Raw genomic sequence first — 21,152 nt, forward strand, 5'->3', positions numbered from 1 at the left:
AAATAAAAATGGTGATCTGTATTTACATATTAAAACTAAAGTTAATATGTCAATATATTAAAATAATTCCACATTGGGGAAAGAATCCTGATATCATTCTGTCTGGCAAACCATTCTCTAAAATGTAGTTTGTTTATTCCATATAGCAACTCAAAATGGCCACGTTAGTTAGCTAGGGATATATCTTATAGCTAATTTATTCTGGTAGGTACAAAGGCATGATACTCAGAATGAGGTTGTACATGGAGATGAATGAAGTTTTTCTGTAGCACTTACAGGGATTGGTAACATCTACTTTGAAAAATCTCCACGTCTAAATTATATGGTCTTGCATCTCTCAAGAACATTTTTTTAAAAATTTTTATATAGTTTAGTTTATTTTGTGCTTTTATTTTCTAATAGTTTATTGTCTAATTGGCTTCCATATAACACCCAGTGCTCTTCCCCACAAGTGCCCTCCTCCATTAGCACCATCTCCCCTCCCCCTTCCCCCTTCAACCCTCCATTGGGTTCCTTTTCAGTCTTTAATAGTCTCTCAGGTTTTGCATCCCTCTCTCTCCCCAACTGTCTTCCCCCTTCCCCTCCTCAAGGTCCTCCATCAGGTTTCTCCTGTTCTTCTGTTAGACCTATGAGTGCAAACATACGGAGAACCGGTTTTTTAACATCTCAAATTGATCCAGAGCTGCTGTTTGAGGAGAATGCTGAATATGTTAACAACTATTCCTGAAAACCTTCTCCATCTGCTTCAGGAGAGAATGATTAGATAGGATCTTTATTTTTCAAAACAGGATGCCAACTCTTACATTTTAGTTTGTTTCCAAAACATATGGATCTATACTCAGTGTAATTAGTGTATACTCATTACTGATTGTCTTCCAAAATCCTTTCTCCCTCTCTTCTTCCTTTCTGGCAGATTCCAAGTTTTGTGTTTTCATATTAGTAACCCTGGGCTTAGGGAAGGGCTATTCCCTTCCTCTGGGGTTTAGATCATGGTTGTCTTAGTAGTTTCATTCTTTCCTGTAATTGGTTAGACATGTGATCTCCTTTGGGCTAAGGAGATTTGAAGGAAGTGAACTGGAAAGTTCCAAACTTTTTGAAAAGGTTTTCTTTGCAAATAAATGCTGATGAAAAGTATAGTATAGGTGGTGAAGTATAGGTGGTGACTAGGTACTATCCCTATATCTAAACTTTGACTTTGAGACCTACTACTTGCCTATTTACAACTAATAAACAGACACTGGATCTCTTTGCTATTTCATCTAGTTCTCTCATTTCACACACTTTTTTTTTAACTTTTCTGGATTTTAATACTAATACTTTATATTGGTATCATTTTTATAACCTGTATGTTCATACATACAATCTCATCAGAGTATCTCCTTTTTTTCATTTCTCTTCTCTCATTATTTCTCTCTTCATGTCCTCCCTTTTCCATTTTTCCCTCTTTCCTATCTTCTCACCCACTCTTTCCTCTTCCTTTCTTTTTTTTAAGTACAATTTTTGTTGTGCCTTAGGCATTGTCCCTTACTTTCCAAGTGGAGCTGGACTAATGATGGATTTGATTGAAGAACTAGAAGAAGAACTTGGGCACCAGAGTTATATTGAGAGTGGGGTGGGTATTCCTAATTGGGGAAATATCAAAAAATGGATGGATTTAAATTCATTTATAAAAAAACACCTTTTTTGGGATATGATTTATATGCAATAAAATGCACCCATTTGAACTGTACACTATGATGAGATGTGTATACATTGGTACAGTCACCATGCAGTCAAGATACACAACATTTTCATCAACCCGAAAAGTTGTCTGGTACCTAAACAAGTCAGTCTTCCCACTTCCAACCCAAACTTTTGGTTACTGGAGATTTCATTTTGCCCTTTCTTCACTAGATCTTAGCCAAAAGGCCGAGAAGCGATCATTTTGCCCTTTCTTGAACTTCATATATTTGTAGTCCAATAATGTATATACTCCTTTGATGAGTAGTATTCCACTGCATGTATATGCTACAATGTGTTTATCCTTTCCCCTCTGAGGTGTATTTGGCTGGTTTTCATCTTTTGACTGTTGTGAATAAAGTTCTTATGAACAAATAATTTCAAGGGTTTTGGAATTCCTGAGTTATCTGTATTATGACTAACTTCTTAAAGTTTGCTATACTATTTTCCAGAATGGTTGTACATTGTACATTTTCATTAGCAGTGCATGAGTGTCCCATTCGCTTTAAATCCTTCAATGCATGGCATTGTGAATCATTTTAATTTTAGGCAGTCTAATAGATTTGCAGTGGTATCTCTTTGTGATTTGAGTTTGTATTTACATGATTACTAATGATTTTGAGTCTATTTTTGTATTTATTTCCCATTTTGTATACCTTATTTTTTTAAATTTTTAATGTTTTATTTAGTTTTGAGAGAGAGAGAGCGAGCACCAGTGGGGCAGGGGCAGTGAGATGGAGACAGAAGCTCCAAAGTAGGCTCTGTGCTGATAGCAGCAAGCCCGATGTGGGACTCGAACTCATGAACCATGAGATCATTACCTGAGACGGGGTTGGATGGTCCACTGATTGAGCCACCCAGGTACCCCTACTTTTTTCCACTAACCCATAGTTTGTTCTCTGTCATTAAGAGTCTTGTGTGGTTTGAGGCACCTAGGGGGCTCAGTCAGTTAAGTGTCTGACTTTGGCTCAGGTTATGATGTCATGGTTAGTGAGTTTTAGCCCCGCATCAGGCTTTGTGCTGACAGCTCAGAGTCTGGACCTGCTTTGGATCCTGTGTCTCCTCTCTCTCTGTCCCTCCTCCACTCACACTGTTTAAATTTCTATATAATATTTAATAAAAATATTAAAAAGAAAAAAAGTCTCTTATGGTTTGTTTTGCACTCTTCTTTTACCCCCACCACCACCTTTCCTCTCCCATCTTCCCTTATGGTCATCTGTTCTTTTTCTTGAATTCCACATATGAGTGAAATCACATGATATTTGTCTGTCTTTGACTTATTTTGCCTAGCATAATACATTCCAGCCCCACCCAAGTCATGGCAAGTGGCAAGATTTCATTTTTTTTGATGGCTAATATTCCATTGAGTGTGTGTGTGTGTGTATACACCATATCTTCTTTATCCATTCATTATTTGAAGAACATTTGGGCTCTCTTCATAGTTTGGCTATTGTTGATAATATTGCTACAAACATTGGGGTGCATTTGAATCTGTATTTTTGTATCCTTTGGGTAAATACCTAATAGTGCAATTGCTGGATCTTAGGGTGGTTCTATTTTTACTTTCTTGAGAAACCTCTATACTGTTCTCCAGAGTGACTGCACCAGATTGCATTCTTACCAGCAGTGCAAGAGGGTTCCCTTTTCTCAGCATCCTCGCCAACAGTTACCATTTCTTGTGTAGTTAATTTTAGCCATTCTGTTAGGTGTGAGGTGGTATCTCATCATGGTTTTGATTTGTATTTCTCTGATGATGAGTGATGTTGAGCATCTTTTCCCATGTTTGTTAGCCCTCTGGATGTCTTCTTTGGAAAAGTGTCTGTGCATGTCTTCTTCCTATTTCTTTGTTTTAAGTGTTTATTATTGAGAGAGTGCATTCAAGTGAGGGAGGGGCAGAGAGTGAGGGAGACAGAATCCAAAGCAGGCTTCAGGCTCAGAGCTGTCAGTATAGAGCCCAACATGGGACTTAAAACCCACAAACTGAACCGTGAGATTATGACCTGAGCCAAAGTCAATGCTTAACCAACTGAGCCACCCAGGCATCCCTCTTCTTCCCATTCCTTAGCTAGATTATTTATTTTTTGAGTGTTCAATTTGATAAGTTCTTTAAAGATTTTAGTTTTGTTGATTGTTTCCTTTGCTGTGCAGAAGCTTTTTATCTTGATGAAGTCCCAAGAGTTAATGTTGCTTTTGTTTTTCTTGCCTTTGGTGACATGTTGGGTAAAAAGTTGCTTTGGCCAAGGTCAAAGAGGTTGCTGCCTATGTTCTCCTCTAGGATTTTGATGGTCTCCTGTCTCACCTTCGCTTTCATCCATTTTGTATTTATTTTGTGTATGGTGTAAGACAGTGGTCCAGTTTCATTCTTCTGCATGTCGCCATCCAGTTTTCCCAGCCCCATTTGTTGAAGAGACTCTTTTTTCCCATTGGATATTCTTTCTTGCTTTTTAAAAGATGAGTTAACTGTATAGTTGCGGGTCCATTTCTGGGTTTTCTGTTCCATTGCTCTGTGTGTCTATTTTTTGTGCCAGTACCAGACTGTCTTGATGACTAGAGCTTTGTAATAAAGTTTAAATTCCAGAATTGTGGTGCCTTCAGTTTTTTCCTTTTCAGGATCGCTTTGGCTATTCAGGGTCTTTTGTGATTCCATACAAATTTTAGGATTATTTGTTGTAGCTCTGTGAAAAATGCTGGTGGTGTTTTGATAGGAATTGCATTAAATGTGTAGATTGCTTTGGGTAGTGTAGACATTTTAATAGTGTTTGTTCTTCTAATCCATGAGCATGGAGTGTTTTTCCATTTCTTTGTGTCCACTTCATTTTCTAAGTGTTCTGTAGTTTTCAGATCTTTACCTCTTTAGTCAGCTTCATTCCTAGGTATCTTACTGTTTTTGGTGTAGTCATAAGTGGGATTGATGCCTTGATTTCTTTTCTGAGACATCATTATTAGTGTATAGAAATGCAACAGATTTCTGTATGTTGATGTAAAAAATTTTATTGTTTATTTTTGAGAGAGGGAGAGGGTGAGTGAGCGAGTGTGAGTGGTGAGGGGAAGAGAGAGAAGGAGACACAGAATCCAAGTCAAGCTCCAGGCTCTGAGCTGTCAGCACAGAGCCTGATGCAGGGCTTGAACCCATGAACTGCAAGATCATGACCTGAGCTGAAGTCAGATGAGCGACCCAGGTGTCCCTGCATGTTGATTTTATATCCTGTGACTTTGCTGAATTCATGTATTAATTCTAGCAATCTTTTGGTGGAGTCTTTCGGGTTTTGTACATAGAGAATCATGTTGTCTATAAATAGTGAAAGTTTGAGTTCTTCCTTGCCAAATTGGATGCCTTTAATTTCCTTTTATTGACTTATTGCTGATGCTAAGACTTCCAGTAGTATAATAAGCAGTAGTGGTGAGAGTGGACATCCTTGTCTTGTTCCCGAACATAGGGGAAAGGTTCTCAGTTTTTCCCCATTGAGGATGGTATTAGCTGTGGGTCTTTTGTATATGGCCTTTATGATGTTGAGGTATGTTCCATTTATCCCTACCTTGTGGAAGATTTTTATCAAGAATAGTTGCTGTATTTTGTCAAGTATTGATTGATTTTTGTAAGTTGAAGTATTCTGCTTTACAAAATTAAGTCCCACTAGTCATAGTATATAATCCTTTTAATGTGCTGCCTTAGCTAGTATATTGTTGAAGAATCTTTGCATCTATATTTATAAGGGATTTTGGCCTATAGTGTTCTTACCCTGTCTTTGGCCTCAGGGTAATGCTAACATATAGAAGGAGTCAGGCAGTGTTCTTCTTCAGTGTTCTGGAAGAGTTTGAGAAGTTTCGGTATTCTTTAATAGTTGCTAGAATTCACCAGTGAAACGGTTTCATCCTGGGTTTTTCTTTATTGCCATTTCCTGCTTTGTTTTGTGTTAATCAAATACTTGGCTATATTCCATTTTATTTTGTCTGTGGGCTCCTTACATTACTTTTGTAGGACTTACACTAGGGATTACAACATCCATCTTGATTTGAGCACAGTCTACCTTGTATTAAATTATTCCTGTGAAATTAGCTTCTTTGAAGTCATTGTCTACTAAATCCCACATATGAGCTCACTCATTGAGTCCATTTTTATTGACTGCCTTCTTTTCTCCCATGAGTATGGGGTCATACACTCATTTCTTTGCATGTGAAGTAATTTTTTCTTTTTGCATTTGAGGTAATTCTTGATTGAAAAGTGGACATTGTGGATAATACATTTTAGTCATTGTAGGTTTTGTTATGTTCTCTGAGGTTTGTGTTTTTGTTGTTTTAGCTGGCAGATAACATGTCTGATCTCAAGGTACAGATTCTTTCCCCCCATATACTCTTGTCTTGGTCTCTACTTAGGTTTTCAGCTTATGGGTCCTGTGTTGGTATGCTGGTGCTTGGTGGATCTCCCCTGTACCTCTGTAGTTAGCTGTTATGAGGAATTTTGGTAGAGCTGATATTAAGACTGTGGGCCTCACCTTTCTATGCATTTTTTTTTTCTTTCAGAGTTTCTTCCCTACATTTACAGTTGCCTTCTCAGCTGTAAGCTCTGTCCTCTGACGCTTCAACTTAATAAGGCTACAGCTTTCTGCTGCTTGAGCTGTGTGCTGTTTGGGGAATACCATAAAGCGCAGTAAACGAACATATCTTACCAGTCTTTTAGGGCATCCTCTCCTGTGATATTTGTGTGCCTTACTCTCTGTCCCTGTGGATCTTGCCTCTGCATCTGTATTTCAGTGGTGCACCAGGGACATGGGTCTTGCTCCTTCTGTGACTCTGTTGCTTTTAGAATGTCTCTCCTGAAACTTGTTGCTAAAATGTCTGCCTTGATTCCTGTCCTCTGCAACCTCCTGACAGTAAGCTTGTATTTTTTTTTTTTTTTTTTTTTTTTTTTTTGCTGTGGGAGCTGTGGATACAGGAAGTAGGGATGTTGGTTGGAGTAATAATAATGCTGAGTGCCCTGAGGCAAAAAAAAAAAACCAAACCCAACAACAACCCAAAGTCATAATTCTTAATCACTGCATTTTCTATATTTCAAAGGTAAACCTTCTCTAGTCTGTTCCTGCCTTTGGTCACTATTCATTGCCTTCAGATAGTGTTTTTTGAAATATAGTTTATCTAGATTTAGAAATTATCTGCAGGAAACTATGCCTGACCAGCTCATTCTGCCATTAATGGAAGCTAGACTAATAAGCATTTGCCTGTTTCTGCTAGGCACTCAAAGTGCATAAAATTGAATAAGCATTTTAAATTTGAATCACTTTGAAAAAAAAAACTGCGTTGGTTGAGAATTCATACATTGCTTTTAGTTATGTATCTTTAGGGGTGATGATAAAAGCAGGACCTGAATATTATGTATATGAAATCTCAGGTATTCCGAATAATGAATGGATACAAGACTGTTTAAGAGAGTCTAACAGAACAATACATTTTGGCAAGTTATGTTATCATTACTTTGCCTTTTGGAGTATTATTAAAATTTACTGCTTTGTTTTGAAAAGATGACATGTATTGTGGAAATTTTTACTAACAGGCTGAAGTCAATGAGTTCATGGGTTCATTATTCTACCAATCTTTTTTCTAAGGTAAATCTTTCCTTTTCTTAGAAGAGTGCATAGAAGGACATCTCGTTGGCTTAGTTAAGTATCTGACTCTTGATCTCGGCTTAGGTCATAAGGTCGAGATCCCTGTCGGGCTCCTCTCTTGGCGTGGTTCCTGCTTAAAAGTCATTCTGTACCTCTGCCCCCCGCCCCCCTGCTCATGCTCATTCTCACTCTCAAAAGAGCAGATAGAAATTATTCTTTGTCTTTGCTTAAACTAGTTTAAAGTAGCAGTACCATTTCTTGAGGCTTTGAATATATTTAACATGGGGATTCTAAGATTCTGGATGTTGTGCCTTGCACTCATGGGTCTTAACACCATTTTGACAAATTTGTTCTTGTTTCTGTGATATAAAAAACATTATGTTTTCCAGAAAATCTAAGCTAAGTCTATGTGTCTCCCAATATGGCTTTAGCCTTGTGGGAGGCTTACTTCTAGATAAGGATTTGTGGGACATTGATGAAGTGAACAACAAGGGGAGCCCAAAGGTAGAAATTTAGTTTATTCAACCTTGAGTAAGTTGTGTCCAGATATTTAGATATTTATCCATTTAAAAAGAAGTAAGGATTTAGTGATAATAACTATCCCTGATAGTCATCATGTTTAACGAAGGTTGCTCAGCATTTTGAACTCTAATGTTTTTGAGCCTAATAATTTATACAGTTTAGTCAAAGGATAGTGACACACTCTGTGGTTTGGTTCCTGACTTCAAGTAAGAGTAGCTTAATAAGTATGATGTGGTAGGCACAGACTTAATGGGCTCCTAAAGGCATTCACTTCCTCGTCCTATGAATGTGTTACTTTACATGGCAGAAGGGACCTTCCAAATGTGATTAATGTTATGGACTTTGAGATTGGAAGACTATTCTGAATTGTCTGGATTATTGAGAATCTCAAGCAGGCTTCATGTTAGTCAGCACAGAGCCTAACGTTGGGCTTGATCCCATGAACTATGAGATCATGACCTGAGCTGAAGTCAAGTGTCAGATGCTTGGGGTACCTGCGTGGCTCAGTTGGTTAAGTGCTGGACTTCATCTAAGCTCAGGATCTTGTGGTTCATGCATTTGAGCCCTGCATTGGGCTCTCTGCTGTCATTGCAGAGCCCACTTTGGATCCTCTGTTTCCCTTTGCCCCCTCCACACACGCACTCACTCTCTAGAAAATAAACATTAAAAAAAAAATAGATGCTTAACCTACTGAGCCATCCAAGTGTCTTCCATTTTGGATTTCTAACCTCCAGAATTGTAAGATAATAAATTAGTAGTTTTCAAGCCTCTAAGTTTGTGGTAATTTGTTTTGTAGCAAATAAGAAACTAATACATATAGCATCTGTACCAAGTCAATTATCTGCAAGGAAAGTTATTTGTTTTTTAGGAAAGAGAATGATCTTTAAAAGTCTGTTCTAGAAAGACATTAGAGTCAAAACAAAGTAAAATATGCCCTCACCCACCCATAGTGTTTTCATGTATCATGTCTTTCCTCATGGAAAAAGGAAGTGCCAGAGTTATATGATTTTTGTTTGTAGGGAACAGACAACTTTGTGATACATGGGTACACAGTGTTAACTGGTGATTTTAAAGTAATCAGCTAATGGGTCCAGCTTGTAAAATATTCTGCCTACTCGTCTGATATCATGGCTAGTGATACATTTTCCCCCCTGTTGCTCTTAAAAAACAAATAATGGCCTCAAGTCATATTACAGATACTTATAGTCAGATAATTTGGGAATTAAAGAAAATTTTTATTCTAGCTAGATTTATATATTTAGTTCTATGCTGGTAAATATATTTTAAACTCTACTCTGTGCTTATTTCTAAGACTGCTTTAGAGTTATGCAGATTGATAAAGTCCATTCTTGGTCTTTGGGATATTTGTAGGATGTTTTCCCAGATCTGATTATAGACATGTGGTAGAATTTGGTTGTGAGTCATGGGTATACTTAATTGCTAACAGATGTAAGAATAATAGTCAGGATCTCAATGCATGAGCAGAATATTTTCTCTAGAGTGTCCTATTAAGGTTATTGGTTCAAAATCATGTTCATTTTAAACTGTCCTGAGGAGTCCTAGGTACTTGGATGTAGGGATTATTGAGTTTCTTCACTCTGATCTCTTAGTTTAACTTTATTGAGAGTAGTCTGCTTTTATCTTATTTATAAATTTGGGGTTGGTAAAATAATTTGTTTGGAAAAGTCATATTGCTAAAAGAAGTTTGAAAATTGAAGTCATATTATTTCTTGGGAGATGTATTAGATCATTGATTGAGTTATCTACAGAATCCAAATCTTTGTTTGGAAGAGACTTGAGGAGGTATTGTATCTTGGGACGGAGTGGAGAGCATAAATGGTTAAAACACATACCTACAGATTGAAGAGTAAGAGTGTTCATGGGATAAAATGGTGTTTCCTTGGCATGTGCTGTATGATGACCTGCATCCTCCAGCTTGATCCAGGTACTCTTTGGGGAAGGAAAGCTATCTGAGATGATGATCTCTTCTTCGGGAGATAAAGGAGAGAAGTAGCCTCTCCAGATTTTCTCCAGCTGTGGTAATTGCTTGAAAGAGGGCAAAGGATTGAGAGAATGTATTTTTTTTAATGTTTATTTTGAGAGAGAGAGAGAGAAAACATGAGTGGAGGAACAGCAGAGAGAATCCCAAGTAGGCTGTGTGCTGTCGGTGCAGGGCTCAAACTCATGGAACCATGAGATAATGACCTGAGCAGAAATCAAGAGTCAGACGCTTAATTGACTGAGTTGCCCCTTGTTGGTTTCTTTGATACTTAAGAATAGTCACCCAATAGGGACTTTCCACCTACAATTAAATAATGCAGTTGATATTTTAGAGTAACTGTTGAGCAAAAATAAAAACTAAAAGGATTAGTTGGGAAGATTTCTACTGAGGGTAAATGACTTATGAATAAATCTTGTTGAATGGGTATATAGAGGCTACATATTTTAATGTAATAACCAGAACAACAAAGTATTCATAAAGTTTTCCTTCATCAAAGTAATATTTACTAACATTTGAGAGATTTTAAAACCTCATAAATTATACCATAAAATATCAATTGTTCCTGCTATATAATTAAAGACAGGAGAATTTAGGCTTTGAAACTGTCTAGATGTTGGTTTAAATCCCATTTCTATCTCTCATGATAATGCTGTGAATTTCAACAAATGAACTTCACTCTTTGGTTTCAAAGGGCTGTAGGATAGATTTAATGAGTCGGAGTTTATTGATTGCCTTTCACCTTGCTTAGCATATAATAGATTCCCCAAATATTGCTCTCTCCTTAGTTTTATTTCTTTAGAAATAGAAGTAAGGAACAAATTTGCATGGTATTTTAAAGGTCACATTGGGAACATGTCTTCATCTGTGGTTGTGTTCTGTTGTAACATGCAAAAATGCTCTTTTTTTTCAAAAATCATATCATACAGTGTACATTTATTGTGTATTTTTTTCTCATAACAAGATACTGAAATACTACTGTAAAGATTTTCAATCTAGAGATGAGTCCTGGAGGAGAATAAAAAATATTTAAGAGTAGGTGCCTGGGTGGCTCAGTAGATTAACTGCCTGACTCTTGATTTGGCTCAGGTCATGATCCCAGGGTTGTGGGATTGAGCCCTGCATTGAGCTCCGTGCTGAACATAGAGCCTGCTTAATATTCTTTCCCTCCCTCCCCTCGCCCCCCACATGTGCCCTCTTTCAAATTAAAAAAAAATTGTATTGGGTATATTACATTTTCTGCTGACATTTTTCAAGGCTGTGTGTTTGGATAACTTTGTGGGATCTCTCTAACTCTACATTTAACAACACTGGTTAGTACTGCTATTTTAATTGTAGTTATTTTCTTTAAAAATATTTTTAACTTTATTTTTAAGTTTTTATTTTAATTCTAGCTAGTTAACCTACAGTGTTACATTAGTTTCAGGTGTATAATACAGTGATTCATCACTTCCCTACAACACCCAGTGCTCATCTCATGTGCACTCCTTAATCCCCATCTCCTATTTTACCCATCCCCCATCTCTCCTCTGGATTTTAATTATTTTCTGTTAAATATTGTGTTGTACTGTAAGTCTCCCCGAAGAGTGTCTGGTATCTGATGGATGATATTCTGTGATCAGGGGATGAAAATGAGCAGAGTTGTATTTTAGGAACCAGAAAATCAAAATCATGAGAGCCTGAGGTGAGTGAGACCAGGTCAGACAGAGGTTGACAAGGTGATCTGAGTATTGAGGGCTTGCTTAAACTGTGATGATAGAAAAGTGTAACTATGTATATATTTAGATGCTGTCACACACTGTCAAATCTAGAAAGATTTTCACTGAGCTTTGGGTTTAAATTAAAATTTTTTTTGCCTGATAAAACATGATTATAGCCTATTTTCCAGCTTTGTCTCTCCCTGTGTACATATTCATAGTCTGTGTGCCAGCCAAATTGAATTGTTCCCTGGTCTAGAGACTTTGTTTTCTTGTCTCTCTGTAATTGCTCATGCTCACATCTCTGCCTGATAAGCTGTCGTTGCCCAGATGCTGTCAAAGTTCATTTCAATTGGTGTTTCCTTTCTGCAGTTTTTCCAGGTACAATAGTCTCCCCCTCCCTTTTCTGTAGGGGGATACATTCCAAGACCCCCCAGTGGATGCCTGAAACCACAGATAGTATTGAACCCTTTATGCACTGTGCCTTTTCCTATACATCCATACCTATCATAAAGTTTAATTTATAAATTAATCACAGTAAGAGATTAACAATAATTCAGAAAGGGAACAAGCGTAACAACATATGGTAATAAAAATTATGTGAGTGTGGTCTCTCTCAAAATACTTTGTTGTCCTGTATCCAATCTTCTTCCTGCGATGATGAGAGATGATTAAATGCCTACGTGGTGGGGTGAACGATGTGGGCATTGTGGTGTGATGTTAGGTTACTAGTGGCCTTCTGATGGTAAGGCAGAAGGAGGATCATCTGCTTCTGGACTACAGTTGACCGTAGTAACTGAAAATGCGGAAGGCAGAACTACAGATGAAGGGGCACTGCTGTACACGTGCTCCCCTTCCTTAGTGCCCCATTGCTCTTTGTACTCTTAATTGTACTTATATTTTGCCTTGCGATATTGATGTTGACATACTTGTCTTATTGCCACCACTTTTGTTAAGTTTATACAACCCAAACCTTTTATGAAATGTTCAAATTTGGGCAGATGAGGGTTAAGTGCTCTTATAATGGGCCATTTAAAAGTGCTTTAATGATTTTTTTTTTTAATGCTTCCAAGATAACAGACTTGCTTATGATAGTAATTAGGATTTTATAGTTCTTGCTGCTTGGCAATTTCATCCAGGCACTTTGTGAATCTGCCTACTAGATCCTGTGACATATGTTACAAAGTTTTTAGAAACATTTATGTAATTGGAGAAGTTAATTGGCTTTCATATGAATGGTATTGATAGAAGAATACTGTATTTAAAAATTTTTTTTAATGTTTTATTTATTTTTGAGAGAGAGAGAGAGAGAGGGACAGTGTGAATAGGGGAGGGTCAGAGAGAAAGGGGGACACAGAATCTGAAGACAGGCCCCGGGCTCTGAGCTAGCTGTCAGCACAGAGTCTGATGCGGGGCTTGAACCCATGAATTGCGAGATCATGACCTGAGCTGAAGCCAGATGCTCAACCGACTGAGCCACCCAGGCGCCCCAGAAGAATACCGTATTTAAAAGTAGTACCTTATTGTCTGTATTTAATAACAGTGATGAAATATTTATATGGTGTCTTTTATCATGTAGCTGAAAGCTCAGCTCTTTTGGCTCTCATTGTATCTGTTCTCACTATACCTTTAGATCATTGGTAGGAAGAAGATGTTTTAATGAGGATGAGAATATTTCAGGCAAAGTAGATTTATCTTCAATTAGTTGATGAAAATTCAGTTCTTTTAACTTGTCATTTCAGAATTTGCTAACAGCCACCTCTGTGCAAAAGTGGAGTGTCGTGATAGTCTTTCCCTCAGCCCAGATGGTTATTCATGTTTATTTCTTTGCACTTAACCATTTTTCTGCCAGTTATTTTTTTTTCTAGAAATTTGGTGAGAATATTTAAGGACAGTTTTTCTGAAGGCTAATTAGTCTATACATTTCTCTTGATTAGAGAATCTCTGAAAGTTGGTGATTGGGGGGAGGAGAGGAGACCTTTTTTGGTTTTTAAGAACATCTGTCTTATTTTCATTTGGAAGTGCTACCTCTTTCTTCCAGCCAGTCTGGTTGACCCCTTAGATGTGTGCAAGGTGCTTGAGATTCACTGCTTTAATTTTCTAGAATCAATCCTTAGATTAAACCAGAATTATATTAGATTACTACATTATATTATTCTTTCCCATATAATTCTTTTTACAGAATTTTCTTGTAGTTTGATGCCTTTATTGTACTACGAGGAAAATTAAAATCAGCCTTAAGAGACTTCTTGCCTTTTCCATAAGATCATTGTGGCCATATTTTGTGCATTGAAGGACATCAGTGACTGTATGTGACTTCAATTGTCTTTTTTTAAATGAGTTTTTTTTTAAAGTTTTATTTATTAATTTTTGAGAGCAGGAGACACAGAGTTGTGGGGGAGGGGCACAGAAAAATCTCAAAGCAGCCATTGCCCTGTCAGGACAGAACCAGGTGTGGGGTTTGCTGGAACTCAAGAACAGTAAAATCATGACCTGAGCCAAAACCAGGAGTCGGATGTTTAACCGACTAAGACACCCACACACCCTGCTTCAGTTGTCTTTAAAGTTATTGTAGAGGAATGCTTGGCTGGCTCAGTTGGAGGAGCATGTGACTCTTGATCTCAGGGTTGTGAATTTGAGCCCTGCTTTGGGTGTGGAGATTATTAAAAAATAGATAAATAAACTTTAAAAAAATTGTCATAAAGGCATTGTTAAACATTACGTACTTTCTGAGAAGATTCATGAAAGGCAATGCAGTCTGGTCTCATTATTATGAGTACTTATTACTTCCACTGAACAGCAAGAGGATTTTTATTGTATTGATGCTAAGAGTCATGTAATCAATCCCTTTTCTTTTATATGATCTTAGGGAAACTATATGGACAGTTTTTGACTCGTAACTCGTCTCTTGCAAAAATGCAGGACTAAATGATAAGCATTTTGTGTTGTACATTTCATACCAGAGTTAATTTAAATTTTTTTAAATTAACTTTTAATCTTTATTGCTCTGATTTTATTATTTTTTCATTTAATTGTATGTAAAATTGTATGCTTTTAAAAATTGTCTTATATCCTCCCTAAAATAAGGCAGGATATAAGGTAATATTTACCAGTTTTGCTTTCCTACTTTCTCTGTAGTTTTTTTAGTTTTGGGTTACACACTCATTTGAGGATGTTAATGAATTTGTAGCTCTTTGCTCCAATGAAAAAACATACATTCATATACTCACATACCCATGAATATACCTGTGAATTTCATATATTCATTAATTTCCTAAACTGAAGTTATTGTTTATCTGGAATATATTATTTGAAAATGTTTTTCTGTTAGATTGCTCTATCTGGTCACCTGTACCGTTGTCTTTATATATTTAAATTGTATTCAGTAGCAGTCCTTTTTCATTAACATTAACTTACTATGGATTGGTTCTGTGATGAAAATACTAAAAGAGCAAGAGTGATAATAGAAGGTAATATCAAAGAATTCTTAGTGAAAAGGTTAATAAGAAATGTTCTAAGGGTGAAGTTCCTTGCAATACCATTTGAATTATTTATTGAGTATCAATCTTACTTAACTGTTAGAAAACAGAATAGGAAACTACAGTTATCACAAATTATCAGAGTAGCTGAATGTTCCCTAAATTGTGTTGATGGCACAAGTAAATTCTAATAACAAAGAAAAATGTTTGACTCAAACCATCTACCTAACTTGAGTGACATCTGTTCCAAAGATGCACAAGATATAGTTTTTAGTATTTTTCACTGCAATTATTTTAAAAGTAATTAAAAATTTTATATTTGATTGATTGCTTGCCATTTTTTAAAAAGTGGCCTTCATGCCCAATGTTGGGCTTGAACTCATGACCCTGAAATCCAGAGTTTTATGCTCTATCAACTGAGCCAGCCAGGTGCCCCTTAAAAGTAATTCTTACCCTTTATGTATAGTATTATGTTTTAATAGAAGCTTTGTTTTGAAATGAGGAAAACGTGCAAGTATAGTATTTACCTTTAGGTCAAAATAAGGTAACGTTAAAACAGACAGCTGTGCGGTTTTATAGTTAGTGTGAAGATTTTTAAGATGGGAATCTAAAGAATTAATGCAGCAACTCATTTATTTCTCAAAGTAAGCATTGGTTATGATTATGATTACTGAAAGGCTTCTCACAGAGAACTGAACATTGAGGATTAGGATAGTGTGTGGACTTCTGGAGGGAGAATAAAAATTCAATCCTATTTCGGTTTTCAATGCTATAAGTCAGCAGGCCTTGTATATACCTAGTATATGCCAAATATTGTGCTAGACATTTTCCTAAGCCACTAATATTCATATTTCCGTAATTAATTTGCTCCTAACAGGAAAATAGTATAGGGATGATTAACAACTAAGTTAAAAAGGAAATCCCGGGGAAGGGACGCCAGTTAAGTATAGGTCATCAGCTCTTGAAGGGCCAGCTAACTGGGTAAATGTAGGATTGCGTATGGCCGTGCTCATTCACTTAAGCAGCAGCATTTATTGAGTGCCAGCCATGCGCTTTCTTGACTGCGCTGCACAACTAAACCCTCATCTCCTGCTCCCTTACCACACTTGACTTTCCCTTAGCATCATCTGTTAGTTCAGTGAACCCAGCTCCATGGTTCTTATCCCTACACCTGGCACATAGTAAATGCTCCATAAAATTTCTTGAATGAGTAAGTGAATGAATCAATGAATAAATAAATAAAATTCTAGTTCTTAGGAAGCAAATATCCTGGATTGTAGTATATAGACTTCAAATAAAATTTTATTAGTTAGAATGAAGTAAGCTTAAATTTTTTTTTTCTTCAGGAAGGTGTTATGGCCTCAACTGAGTTCAGAGCTGATGCTTTATTTTCATTTATCAGTTACTTGACTGTCACTTTGATACATAGTCCATCTTCAAGTATTTAAAGTAGTGGTTCTTAAGCTTTAGCACACAATTTACCTGAGAGTTCCTATTAAAACGTATAGTGAGAACTGTAACCACAGATACTCTGATTCATTAAGTCTAAGGGTAGGGCCCAGAAATTGGAATTTCAAACAGGCACCATAAATGATTCTCATATAGGTGAGGTACATTTTGAAAAATACTCTCCTACACAAGATACATGGGATCAGAAATTGAAAATTTGTTCATTTCAACTTCACTAATATTTACTGATCGTTTGGTATGTATCTGGCACTTTTGGGGGGGGAAGTATTATCAAAGGTTACAGTAGTATTACAGACTATTATTGTATTGTGTGGATTAAAGACCATTTTATACAGTTAGATAGCTACAGTTTACTAGCATTTTGTTGCTTGTAAGACGTGATAGTTGGAAAAAATGTAATAGCAAAAGAAAGACTACAGAATTGGGGGGGGACTGTTAAAATGTACACTATGTAAATTTGATTTGTTACATTTCAACCTATTTTAAGATATTAACAATATTGGGGTGAAATATATATCATTGGTTCTTTTCTATCCAATCAATATACAATATACAATTTTATTAGCAATATATAGCAGGTGACAGTGGGATTGTGTGTACTATTAATGGCTGCCATTTATATAAATCTTACATATTTCTTACTCCTATAGTCTGTGTCTAAAGTGGTCAGGACTCTCATTTGTTAGCATTAACATTTTTAAAAATTTATGTTAAATTTTTTCATTTTGCATCTATTAGTATTGTCTGTCCATAGTTGTCTGAGTGGAAGGCAAGTATCTGTAATCTTATAAGATTAATAAGGCTCCCTTGCTCCTTTTACTTTACACCGTGAAAAATTGGTGGATGTGCTTCGATAGTGTGCCTTGCTTATTAGTGCCTCCCAGAAATATACGACATACTGCTTTCATGTGAGCAGGGTGAGGAAAGTGACCTCGATCCCAGATGGATTCTGCTCTCCTCCCTTATCTTACTTGATGCTTCAGGCTTTGATAGTGGTAGGAGTTAGTATTGGTGGCAGTGACAGGAATGACAACACTTTTTACCACCTGATGGTGGAAGTACAAAGCTGTCATGCTTGAAAGCCATGGATACAGCTTATAGAGGTCTGTTTTAAAAAAGTGTGAATAGAAGGGTACGGATACTCATGATTATTTCCACACATTATTTAAAAAATTTTTTTTCTGTTTTTTATTTATTTTTTGAGAGACAAAGAGAGTCAGCATGAGCAGGGGAGGGTCAGAGAGAGAGGGAGACACAGAATCTGAAACAGGCTCCAGGCTCTGAGCTGTCAGCACAGAGCCTGATGCGGGGCTCAAACCCACAATCTGTGAGATCATGACCTGAGCCAAAGCTGGATGCTTAACCAACTGAGCCACCCAGGCGCCCCTCCACACATTATTTTATTATGAGCAGGGAGAGAAATAATTGGGTTTGTTTGCTTAGCTCTTTTTCTCCTACAAAAAATGAATACTTAAGAGGTGATAGCTCTCAAATTAAGAGGAGTCCAGTTTTCTTTTTATTTCTCCATCTTAGTACCACTCTTTTCCAAACCCGTGTGAGTTGTAATGTCCTGATATTCTACTTTTTCTCATGCAGTATGTTTTTATATTACTAATCTGTCTAGTTGTTGACTAGGGTTTCTTTTTTAGAAAAAATATTTCTTTCATTGTTTTGAATGCTTTTTAGAAAAAGTCAGTCTTGGAATTAGTTTTTTTCTGTGAACTCTAACCCACAATTGTGTATTCACATTTTATTTCTCTAAGAGCTGAGCATCTCTGAGTATTTTATCTTTTTCCTGCCTTGTCTAGGTTTAATTATCTCCTTTCCCCCTCTTTTATAATAAGGTCTGAGCTCCATTTTCCCCTACCATTTATTATTAGTCTTCTCATGCTCAGCTTTCTTGAGTTCACTGTTGTCCCATAGGGAACAGAGGGACGCTCCTTGCTCAGTAGGAGCACATACAAGAGTGCTTTTCTGAGATGGAAAGAAAATAAGTTCCAGAAGTTTTCTTTCGTTTTTTTTTTTTTTCTCATCTTGCTTAGAGTAAAGGGAGAAAAAATACATTTTTTTTTCTTGCTTCTTCTCTCCATTTAGAAAACCTGTCTCACAGTTTGACAGGTTACCTTTCTTACCCTTTTCAGGGTGATCCTGAAAATGTAGCTTGAAATTATTTATAATAGAAAAGGGTTTATGTATTTGGTATTTTATAATTGTCATGTTTTAGAAATAACTGCTAAATGTTTTTTAATTTAAAAGTTATTTTTATGCCACCATTAGCAAAGAATGAAGTAGACATATGTATAATGAGTTAGATATTTATAATTATTCAGAATAAAGGATCAAAGAATGATTTTTATATTTTTTTACTTTATATACTTTGGTATTGTTCCATTGTTTATAACTTTTTATCATTAAAAAGGTATCTAAGGAGGAAACCTATGTTCATTTGAAAAACAAATATGCAAAATATAAAGTGGATATTTTAAAACATCAATTAGAAATTTTTATTTTGAATAGTTTGTTATAAACTAGAATTTTTTTTAAAAGCCTTTATTTATTTATTTATCTATCTATCTATTTATTTATATGAGAGAGCATGTGTGCAGTATACTTGGGGATTGGGACAGAGGGGGAGAAAGAATCTCAAACAGGCTCCACGCCTAGCACGGAGCCCACACAGGGCTCGATCTCATAAGCCTGAAGTCATGACCTGAGCCAAAATCAAGAGTAGGGTGCTTAACCTATTGAGCCACCCAGGCGCCCCATAACTAGAACATTCTTGAATGTTACTTATTTTACTTCATTGAATTTTTTTGTCCTGCCAGAAACTTTTTGTTTTTGTCCTCATTACTTTATGCATAGCATAATTTAAAAGTTCTTAGATCCTTGAGGATAATCTAGTTTCTTATGGTCCTTTTTTGGCCATCATTTTTAATTCTTCAGTTTTCTTATGCCAGTTGTCTTTTTAATCCGTTGACATAACCTGTTGATTCCACCTTCACATTGCCTGTCGCGTCTGTATGCTCCTTGGCACAGCCTCCGCCAGCACTTGCTGCCGGGCATTGTTGCCTGTCTTCCCAGCTCTGTGTCTTATGCAACCAGCAGTTTGGTTTCTTAGCTTCCATTCAACCATTTCTACCTATTGCTGATTGATTGATTGATTGATTGATTGTTTTGTAGCCCATTTATCATTGTATTATTCCCCTGCTCAGATATCTCTGTTGGTATTTAAAGCCTTTTTTTCTGGCTCTTGGCTCCAGTTTAACTATCAAATCAACTCCTCCCTCCTGTGTTACTTTTCTTCTAAAGAGAAAAATTAACTGTTGCCACATAATGCTTCAGTAGCTTTCCTCAGCAGTGCTTTTTATTTATATTGTTCTTAAATCCCACACAGTTCCTTTCTTGTTAAGTCTGCTAAGACCTTACTTTTTTAAAAATAGCATTTATTGCATTCTGCCTTTTTATAGGTATTGCCAGACTACTTTGATTCTATATCAAACTTCCAGGGCAAAAATTTTATTTTATATGAGTATGTGTATCTGTCACAGTGCCCTCTACATTGTAAGGATCCACGTATTAATTGAATTACAAAGCTTACTTAAATGTATAATCAAAATGTAATTAAATTCAAAGTTTTATCGACTTTGGAAAATAGTCTTCAAATTACTGTGTTGAATAAAGCCTGAAAAGCACCTGTTTTCTTATCTTTTAGGTTTTCACCTTTCAGTCTAATCTCAGGCAAATGAGGAGTTTGATTTTTAATGCCCAGGGAACTTAGATTTTGCTATCATTTTACTTGGGGTAGGGTGGGGGGCTTCAAAAATAGGCCACTTACCTAAAGTTTGACTTGCCATGGTGAGAAGTGCAGAAATATTATGAAAGGCATTTAAAAAATAGTAAATTCTTAAATTTTTGTAACAGGTTTGAACATCTGTTGGGACTAAATTATCCTAGGATAGTAACCTGAAATTAGCAAGCAAAAGAGTTCCATATCTTACAGAACTCATAGTTAGGTTTTAAAATAATAGTTCTTATTTCTATAGTTTTGAAGAACTAACCTAGGTACTATATATAAACCGATGTCAGTGTCTGATTTTTGGCATATGGGTTGAAAAATACCATTTTATGAAGGGTCCCATATTGAGTCTACTGTTACCTCTGTTGCTTTTGCACTTACAATTTTCATTGTAACAATAATTGGCATTAATGCTTTTTTCCATAAAATTATTAGAAATACAGTGAAAAAAATACACATTTTGATGAAGCCTATCATGAGGAAAATAAAAATATTTCACCTTTTCATAGAACAAATACCTAATGAAAAAAATTGTCTAAGCTTCCCATTTTCTCATTTAAGCCAAAGTCAATAGTTGTAAGTATATTTGTGACTTGTCAAAAGCTGAACCTTTAACATAAATATTATTTTGGTTTACAGCCTTTAGAAGTTGTCTGGTTAAGTATGACTTTGTTTTGTTGTAAATCGGTGGATATACTTTCATGTATCTGAAAGTTCATTACAGGAGGGCAAATATGCTTGTTAAGTGCTCCAGTGTCAAATGTAGAAATAATAACAGTTTAGAAGGCAACATTGTAATATTTGCCATTTATTACTTATTTTGTTAGGTTTCTTATTACAGAGAACAAGAGGGCATGGAAGCAGTTTAGG

The 21,152-nt window shown here is 36.2% G+C and overlaps 1 protein-coding gene across 1 annotated transcript in view; it reads left to right on the plus strand.

Annotated features, from left to right (window-relative positions):
• The window catches only part of COG5 (component of oligomeric golgi complex 5), a 302,966-nt gene that overhangs the window by 48,246 nt on the left and 233,568 nt on the right, over nucleotides 1-21,152 (plus strand). The window lies entirely within an intron of this gene.

This window comes from Suricata suricatta, chromosome 2, assembly GCF_006229205.1.
Source record: "Suricata suricatta isolate VVHF042 chromosome 2, meerkat_22Aug2017_6uvM2_HiC, whole genome shotgun sequence".
Taxonomy (NCBI): Eukaryota; Metazoa; Chordata; class Mammalia; order Carnivora; family Herpestidae; genus Suricata; species Suricata suricatta.